The 6,435-nt window shown below is 41.6% G+C and overlaps 1 non-coding gene across 1 annotated transcript; it reads right to left on the bottom strand.

The window, feature by feature from the left end:
* Positions 1-1,960: 1,960 nt before the first annotated feature.
* LOC140806428 (small nucleolar RNA R71) lies at positions 1,961-2,067 on the bottom strand. Its single transcript, XR_012112503.1, has one exon. It is a non-coding gene; the product is annotated as a small nucleolar RNA R71 (small nucleolar RNA).
* Positions 2,068-6,435: the final 4,368 nt, after the last annotated feature.

Consider the following 6,435-nt stretch of genomic DNA (forward strand, 5'->3'; position numbering starts at 1 on the left):
AACTTTCTCTTTGGCATTTCATCAAACACTTTGAAGACTTTATTCTCTTGTATTCCCTTTTTACACAATTGAGACATTCAATTGCCTTTAATATACCAACAAGTATATCAATACATAATATGAATCAAATGGAAGGGAATAACATGTTAAAACCATTGAAACACAATACATGTTGGTCTGGCCGAGGAGTTGTTGCGCAAGCGTCTCGCTAGGGCGGTCACCAGCGAACCCAGGGACATGGCCGAGGAATTTTCTGCGAGAACCTCTCGCTAGGGCGAACACTTTTGACCGCCCTAGCGAGCCGCGAGATTTGAAAAGATTTGTTTCATTTTTTATGGACTTGATCCGACACTATAGACCTAATACACGAGAGGGGCGCCGTTTTTCAGGGGACATCATTATTTTCATCATATTTTCTTGGAGAAAAGGCTAGGAGCAAAGAAGATTTCGAAGACCTCGAGATTTCCACGCGTCGTGGCCGTCAGCCGTCGTCATCTTTAGTATTTTCATTATTCAGTTTTTAATTCTTAGATTGTTGTTGGTTTTTATTATGAATTTTAGTAGCTAAACTCTAGATTTGTTGGGATTTGAGGGGATCCTACCCCGTACTCGTTGTTTAACATTATTTCTCGACGTTTTTACTAGTGATTTGTTTATGCTATTGTTCTTTCTTATTTCAATCGAAGCTTAGCTAACTTCCTTTGATTATTTCATGTTGTTAATGATTTCGATAGAATAATTAACAATACGATCAAATAGTATAAACCACGGATTTACAATTTTAGTAGATATACGGAATTGGGTACGTGTCGATAGTGATAGTTCACCCGGATGAAAGCTAGTGGATTCCATAGAATGTAATGCAATCTTGAACTGTTAAATAATTGACGATACTTGATTACTGCATGTTTATGATTAGTATTAATATAGCTCGACAGAGAATATTAATTAGTCTAGGGAATTCCGTCGAATGCACAACTAAAAGTCGAGTGTAATTATTTAAACACGAGTGGTAGGTGAACTGACAATTCCCAACAGATTCGTTTCTCATTTGATTTTAATCCAAATTAATCATTGCTTTCTTTGAAACGTTTTCTTTGCATTTTAATTAATTTAGTTATTTGATATACAGTAGTTTAATCATCAACTCATTCTATCGTTGCTAAAGAATTTTACTTGAAAATAAAAATATTGTAACGCAGTCCTTGTGGATCGATACTCGTATTCACTTATGTTTATTATAACTTGACTATCGTGCACTTGCGATATTTAAATCGAGCTTTCAATTATAAAATAAATTTTGGGACTATTCACTGTGCAAGTTTTGCTCGACAAAGTTTTTGGCGCCGTTGCCGGGGACTGTTGATTCACAATTTTTTATTTTTCATTTAAATTCTTTAGTATTATTTATTTTATTGTTATTTGATACTCTCATTGTGTTGCAAATTTTTCTTGCGGTGCATGCGAAGATCACTCGAGTTTAAGCTTGAGGCTTTTGACCCCGAAATTGAACGCACAGCTAGACTTCGACTACAGCAGAGAAGAGCAATGGAAAGAATGGAAGGCGATCAACAAAGAGAAGAGCCAAGGCGTATACCGATGTTGGATTATGCACAGCCGTCTCTTGATGGAGCACGTCCAAGCATCGTTAGACCAGCCATCCGAGTCAATCAGTTTGAGATCAAGCCAGCTATCATTCAGATGATTCAGAACACTGTCCAATTTGGGGGAAGTGCACTTGACGATCCTAATTCTCATATAGCTGACTTTCTTGAAATTTGTGATACTTTTAAGTTTAATGGCGTGTCTGATGATGCTGTTCGTTTGCGTTTATTTCCATTTTCACTGAGAGATAAAGCTAAGTCGTGGTTAAACTGTTTTGCCTGTAGGGTCTATCACTACATGGGAGGATATGGCAAAGACATTCCTGATCAAGTACTTTCCTCCGTCGAAGACTATGAAGCTTAGAGCCGACATTACTACTTTTGCTCAATATGAGAACGAGTCACTTTACGAGGCATGGGAGCGCTACAAGGACTTGTTGAGGAGATGTCCACACCATGGGCTGCCGCTTGGGTTAGTCGTTCAAACTTTCTACTACGGTCTGATTACTCCTAACCGTACCATGATAGATGCTGCTGCATGTGGTAATTTACTGAGAAAAACGGCTGAGGAAGGATATGAGTTATTGGAGAAAATGACTGCTAGTAGCTATCATCCTCAGTCTGATAGGCAGAGACGAGGTGCTGGAGTTAATCAAGTTAATGATCTGGCGGCGATTTCAGCACAGTTAGAGGCGTTGAATAAAATGATTGATGGGATGAGCATGAGTGGGTCGGCTATGCGTCTGCAAGAAATTTTCTGTGATAAGTGTGGGGGTGAGCATGATGTGCAGGATTGCCAAGATGGCAATCCATTCTATGTGCCTGAGGGAGCACCGGTAAAACAAGTGGGATTCCAGAACCGTCCTAGAAATGACACTTACTCGAACACATATAATCCGGGATGGAGGAATCACCCAAACTTTTCATGGGGAGGTCAAAACAACCAAAATCGCCAACAAAGAGGTCCACCATATGGGATGCACCAAGGATTCAAGCCAGAACCGCCTCGGGAGGAGAAGTCCAATTTAGAGCAAATGATGACTAAATTTATTTCTGCAACAGAGACGAGATTTCAGAATCAAGATGCATCCATAAAGGGGTTAGAGAATCAAATTGGACAATTGGCTAAGTTGATTGCTAATAGGGAGCAAGGAGCTTTGCCAAGAAACACGGAAACTAACCCAAGAGAACATGTGAAGGCTGTGGAATTGCGTAGTGGAAAAGCACTCTAGTCTAATGAGGAAAAGACCAAGCACGGTGAGGATGAGGTGGAAACTCGAGGAGGTAAGTCTTCTAACTCTACATCTACACCTATTGAACAAAATAAAATTGTTATCCCTCCACCTTTTCCTGCAGCAATGAAGAAAGCTAAATTAGATGCACAATTTGGTAAATTTCTTGAGATATTTAAAAAATTGCATATCAATATTCCTTTTGCTGATGCCTTGATGCAAATGCCGAGTTTTGCTAAATTTCTAAAAGACATCTTAGCTAATAAGAGAAAGTTGGAGGATCCCATGACGGTAAAATTGACTGAGAATTGCTCTGCATTGGTACAAAACCAGATCCCACCAAAGCTAAAGGATCCAGGGAGTTGTTCTATCCGTTGCATGATTGGTGATGTGGTCTTTTCTAAAGCTTTATGTGATCTTGGTGCGAGCATTAATCTTATACCTTTATCTGTATTCAGGAAACTTGGATTGGGCGAGCCTAAACCCAAACAGATGTCCTTGCAACTAGCTGACGGATCTGTCAAACATCCACGAGGAGTCAAAGAAGATGTGTTGGTGAAAGTGGGAAAGTTTACATTTCCTACAGATTTTGTGGTGTTTGACATGGAAGAGGATAGGGAGATGCCTTTGATTTTAGGGAGACCATTCCTTGCAACTGGCAAGGCCGTGATTGAAGTGCAAGAAGGGAAGTTGAGATTGAGAGTGGGAAAGGAAGAAATCACTTTTAATGTTTTTAACGCTCTTAAGCACCCACTGCACACTAATGATTGTTTTATAGTTGATTCATCGGATTCACTTGTGTGTCAATTTGTGCAGGATGCTATAAAGGATTCATTGGAAGTCACCCTCACCACTGAAGTGAAGGATGAACCTGATGAAGAAATATCCGAGAGAGGAGCATACTTTAATGTCAACCACCCATGGACGAAGCCAGTGAGAATGAAATTGGATGAATTGGGAGCTCGAAGAGACCTGACCCCTCGGAAGTCAAGCGTTAAGGAACCGCCGACAAGTGCTATGCGAGATGGGAAAAAGGAGCCGTTCATAGTCCACGCTCAAAGATTGAAGCACTATATCGGTGGCACAATTGAGCCACAAATTGGAGTCACTCGGCTCCATGACAGTCATTGAGGACATGGGTGAAAAGTCGAGCTCTAGACTATAAATTGAGAACTACTTCTACTCCCTATATTGATTTTATCTTTTTCCTTTATTCATTAATCGCATCATTTGCATTTAGGTAGTTGCATGGCATGGCATTCATTGTTTTTATTTTTTTTATTTATTTTTTTTTTTCGAGAATGTTTCGCTAGGGCGGTCAAAACTGACCGCCCCAGCGATCCCTCGCTTTTTTTCAAAAACATAGTCGCCGAAAACGCCTCGCGAGGGCGGTCACTTTTGACCGCCCTTGCGAGCGATTTTTTAAAAAAAAGTGGTTTTATGGCGAAAACCACTCGCTAGGGCGGTCCAAAGTGACCGCCCCAGCGAGAACTCGTATTTTTCAAATAAGTTTTCGGCGAGAACCCCTCGCTAGGGCGGTCAAAACTGACCGCCCCAGCGAGCACTCGTATGGTTTAAATAATTTGTCACCGAAAACCACTCGCTAGGGCGGACACTTTTGACCGCCCTAGCGAGTCGCGCAGACTATAAAAAAAAATATTTTCCCCTTTCTTCCCCACTTCGAACCCTACTCCTCCTCCTCAAATAATCGGCGCCTTCCTTGCTCTTTTGTGCTAAAGACCTTTATTTGTTGATTTTTCAGGGCAAAGACTCGATCTTGCTTTCTACAATCCACCCAGAAGCATTTAGACTACAATTTTTTTCAAATCCGGTCATCTTCCACAAATTCCGGCGAGCTTCTCTGGCGACCTTCAACAATTTTCCGGCGGTTGGATACTTTGTGCACTCCACTCTCTACATGGCACCCAAAAGATCTAAGGTAACTCATGGTGCTTCTAGTTCTCGGTCTACTACGTCTATGTTTGTGACTGATAATGCCAGGGAGAGATATGAAAATGCTAGACTACATAGGAAACCAATCCCTGAGCGAGGATTTAGCTCGTTTATTATCGATCAATTTGCGGAGTTCCTAATAGCAGGAAGAGGGTGGACTGCCTTTGTGGCACAACCGAACGCAGCAGTGGTTCCGGTTGTGCGTGAATTTTATGCCAATGCTCCGGAGGGGAATGAGCACAAGGCATTTGTGAGGGGACGTCTAGTCCCGTATGATTCCCATACGATCAATGACATGTTGGGTTTACCGCCGGTGGATGATTCGGTGTTTCAGGCGTGGGTGCTTAACCCGGATTATGATTTGATTATTCGCGCACTCTGTTATCTGAGCACCACGTGGAAACAACCGGGGGCGTATACGGTTTTTCTTGAAAAATTTTTGAAAGTGGACGCAGCATTGTGGTATGCGTTTTTGTCTAAGAGATTGATGCCGGTCGGTCATACGAGTGATGTGCAGCGTGAGCGGGCGGTTGTTCTTTATGCCATCTATGCTGGGATGGTGATTGATGTGGGCAGGCTCATTTTCGGACAGCTTAACATGTGTATAAACATCAGCAATTTGGCGTTTTAATTTCCGACGATAGTGACTGAGCTGTGTGCCCGATCGGGGGTGATATTTGCCGATGATGATGAGTGGTTACCGCCGATGAGAGCCATTGATGAGGCTCTCTATCGGTCCAAGAGGGAGAAAAGGCAGGCTGAGCTGCCTGAGGAGGTATTTTTCGATTATGGGGGAGCAGCTCAACCACCTCCGGCCTTAGGACCTGCACCACCACCTCCGCAGCCACGCCGCCGTGCCATGCGAGATCGCATGGGAAATTGTAGAATGTCCTAAGGAATGATTGAGCTTGAGAGTAGGTATAATTCCTACGTCTAAGTTATGCAAGTTAAGTATGAAATTTCATGTCAGTATGTCGCAGCAATGGCCCCAGTCGAAGTCCAACGAATCCCTCAACGCCAAGTAAGTATGTTGACGTGCAAAAGAAAAATATTTTAAGTTTTTGAGGAATGCTAAATGTCTTGTGACCAAATTATATTTAGGATTGGAAAGTGTTAAATTATGAACGGGGACCAATCCGCCCGTTAAATTATGAACGGGTTAGATCAAGGTTGGAAAGCGTTAAATTATGAACGGGGACCAACCAGCCCGTTAAATTATGAACGGGGATCTCATGTATGTGGCAATGGATACGTCCCTATCAGCCCAGTACTGTGGTTTTTCTGATCAGGCATTTATTATGTTATGGATCACTTGCTTTGAAACATCCTCTACGCAAAATGATGAAGTTATGTATGTTCAAGTATGCAGTATGTTTATGAAAGTTTATGTTGATGGCACGTCTAGTTATGTACGTACGTATGTCCAAGTTTATTATGCAAGTTCAAGTTTCAAGTATGTACGCTCTATGTGCATTACATCATAATTCGCTAATTGGACCTTACGTACCTACTGAGAAAAGCAGTTTCCCGTTTTCACTACAGGTTAGTGAAAATGTCAAAACAGTGGGAGCGAAAATTTATAAAGTTAAAGTCCAAACTTTATATCTTATTAAATATTTTAAAATAGTCATTAACATTTATCTGTT

The sequence above is a fragment of the Primulina eburnea genome, chromosome 11 (assembly GCF_022965805.1).
Source record: "Primulina eburnea isolate SZY01 chromosome 11, ASM2296580v1, whole genome shotgun sequence".
NCBI classification, from domain to species: Eukaryota; Viridiplantae; Streptophyta; class Magnoliopsida; order Lamiales; family Gesneriaceae; genus Primulina; species Primulina eburnea.